Raw genomic sequence first — 3,460 nt, forward strand, 5'->3', positions numbered from 1 at the left:
TTGATGGTTATAGACTCCCTACAGATTCAGGGTCATGTGTTGGCATCACAGGCCAGGACACTACCATGTTCCCAGATGACATTACTGACTACTCACATTAAGCTGTTCACCACTACCCTCAAGTCTCCAGTTCTATCTCTTTTCATTATGCCCACATCCTTCAGTTTCTCTTTCTCTTCAATTTTTCCATCACTAACTTGCTTTTCTTAGAGGTTCCTGGAGTCTCTGAGTATCTAGTGTCACCTCAGGAGTGGTCTCAGGAGTTCTATGCTTTGTTCACGTATTATGATGCCAGACAGGGGTCATCTCATACCTGGTTACCAACCCCCACCCCACTGGTGTGCATCTCAGGCTAGCTTCCTGTGCAGATTCCATGGTGCTGGTCTGGAGGTCATCTCAGGTTTGCTCCTCCTCTGGCCCACTGAGTCACCCCCAACTCCCACCCAGGACTCTCAGGCTCAGACTGGATTCTTCTAGTCCCCAGATTCCTCTTAGTCCTGGAAGCTGACAGGGCCTGTGTGATGCCAAGACTAATTATCAGGTGGTTTTCTCAGGGAGTATTAGACTTCTAACCATTCAGGTATTCATAGTCTGAACACTGAATGTAGACATTGCCTCTCTCCTCTCTGATACCTACTAATGCACATGTGACACAGCAACCACTCCTGCAATGCTTCTAGGGGCAGGCACAGGCATTTTGTAAAGACATTGTCCAACAACTGATCCTATGGGGTTGGGGTCTTATTAGTAATTTTAGAAGCTTTCTATGTATATCAGAGATTAATACAATGTTGACCTGGAAATGCTTGTTTTTCTGGAGATACGGGATCCAGGTTGGTGAATTTTTTGAAGGTCTACACTTAGCTTATTGAAAAATTAGACGAGATTTTCTTTACTTCCTTGAGTGACTTGTAAGAGTTAACATATCTTAATGCATTTTCCTTCCTGCAATATGACTTTCTATTTTCACTCTACACCTTGGTGTTCCTGCTGTTATAATTCCAATAAGTGGGCTCTTGATCTCTGATGACTTATATTTTTGTCTGATGGACGTTAGGACTTTGACTAATAACTTGTCTGCATGCTGTTTAGCCTCCTTGAAAGTCCTTTACTTTTTCCAGGGAGTAGAGTAAGTAGTTGAGACTATGTACAAGTTACTCCACAGAAGTTAACAAGTTAAAGTTATGATTTATAAGTTGCTGCTAATCTGGAGAGGTCCTCAGAGAAGGTTCTGAGTTTCTTTTGCACAATTTGGAGGTCTGCAATTGAAAAAGTACTCTCACCCCGTGTTTTCTCTATGTGCCAGGTACTATCTTTAAGGAGTTCTGTAGGCCTAGGGCAGGATGGTTGATAGGAAACTGTTTTTCTGGGTGTCTTGTAGTGCTGCTTTCTCTAATGGTTACTTTGGGTCAATGGAAGAATATGGAGACAGCATGGAGTTCTGTGAAATGGGAGGAGATACTTTATTTGGGCCCTGTTGCTTAATGCTTCTCATTTGAAAACTAAACTCTACACAGAAAAGGGTCATTTATGAGGTCAGTGTTTACCCCTCTTTTAGTTACTTGTTGTATATCACACCTTCCTGGCAGAGAACAACAAAGACCTAAACATAGTTTATACAATTTTCCTTTATTTTTACAAAACAGATAAACCTGCAGGATAGTATAATTTAAGTTTCCACCCTTGAGCCAAATCTCCCCATCACTCAGAATGCATTGAGGCCATGCGGTATTATAGTGAGGTATTAACCTCTTTTTCCTTAGGTTCTCAGGATCAAGCTTGAGTTATGAGATGTCTTATAGCTGACCCCAAGGCAGGGACGGTGCTTATGAAACAATTGCTAACAAGATTCCAAGGAGGCACTTAGGGGTTTTTATAAGTGCTTACATTTATAAGAGATGATTAGATTGTGTGCAGACATAGGTACTAGTCACTTTCAAGGAGTGGCTCATGCAGCAGCCCTTAAAGAAGTTATATGCCCTGAAGAGAGAAAACTGTACATGTTATATAAGTTGGAAAATGGGACATTTTGCACATAATTGCTACCATGAGATTTCAAATTTAAAAAAATGTGGGTTCCAGTACCCCATAGATGGTCTACATTTCCCCTGGGCTGTGCCTATGATGTCAGATAGGAATATACTATGCTGATTATGAATGATGATTACAAATGGATATTCATGGGCAGTCTCTGGTGAGGAGTGGGAAATGGCAGATGAGGCCCTCCAAGTTTTGGTCAAACAGTAGGATATATAATTCTATGGGCCTCCATGAACTAACAGGGTAAGTTGATAAACTTCAGTGACCAAAATGATCAGTTCTATCAGGCAACCCAAACCTTATTTCCAAACATGTTACATGAGACTCTAAGCAATACCCATGATATTATATGTGTCCTTGCCTCTAAGCACAATAAGATTTATTTTAAGAGGAGGCAGTCAGAACCTACAGGGACCACAGACTCACCTGGAATAATAAATGAAGATTATATATTGAGGTCCTGACTCAGTAGCCCCACACTTATCTTGATATTACACTTAAGTAAAAAAAAATAGCTCTTCTTGTGATATTCCTCACTGTTAAAAGAAGAAAGATCCTCAGCTCTGTAAAGATGAAGGTTTGGAGTCCTGAAATTGTGCTTATTCTGTACAAAGAGTAATGGAGAATCAGAAATGAAACTGTACTAAATGATAAAGCTTACCTTGGGCTTCCTGACCCTGGACTTTGTATGTCCATAATTGCTGAGTGACATTGATGCCCCACCATGGACACTTTAGCCAGAAGTTGGTTATCTACAGGGATTCAATGAGGTACAGGAAACATTACAAAGTTCTGCTTAGAATGCCAAAGCTCATTGAGGTGTCTTTGGATTATATATTCTACCTAATATGCCTTAATATTTATGGGGCCAAGATATTTTGAGACAAATGTATGTTCTTTTATATAGCTGGAAGCATATTGTGTCTCATTAGATGCTACACAGAGAATTTAACCCATTAAAGTTAAGGTGAAACTCAACAAGGTACAATATTCCAATAAATCCTTAGGGTTAAAATGGCAACTATGGGATATTCCATGACTAAACATTTTTCTAGTGGCCATGGTTGATGTTACAAGGAAAATCTTATGGTAATGTGCTTTCTGGATCACTTGATTATCAGAGAAACTTCTCTGGGTCAGTCAGTGACTATTCCTGGGAGAAGAATTGTCTATCAATGCTGCTTTTGTGGAGAAACAATTATACACGGGAAATAAAGGGCCATCTGCTAGTCATTGAAATACCCTTATCTTGAACAAGAATACCCTTGGCAGGGAATAGGGAAGCAAAGATTAAAACAGAGGCAGAAGGAACACCCATTCAGAGCCTGCCCCACATGTGGCCCATACATATACACCTACCCAATTAGACAAGATGGATGAAGCAAAGAAGTGCAGGCCGACAGGAACCGGATGTAGATCT

General features: G+C 40.5%; 1 non-coding gene across 1 annotated transcript; it reads right to left on the reverse strand.

The window, feature by feature from the left end:
• Positions 1-556: 556 nt before the first annotated feature.
• On the reverse strand, positions 557-687 carry LOC120099490 (small nucleolar RNA SNORA17). Its single transcript, XR_005498661.1, has one exon. It is a non-coding gene; the product is annotated as a small nucleolar RNA SNORA17 (small nucleolar RNA).
• Between the last annotated feature and the right edge of the window lie 2,773 nt (positions 688-3,460).

This window comes from Rattus norvegicus, chromosome X (genome assembly GCF_036323735.1).
Source record: "Rattus norvegicus strain BN/NHsdMcwi chromosome X, GRCr8, whole genome shotgun sequence".
Lineage (NCBI taxonomy): Eukaryota > Metazoa > Chordata > Mammalia > Rodentia > Muridae > Rattus > Rattus norvegicus.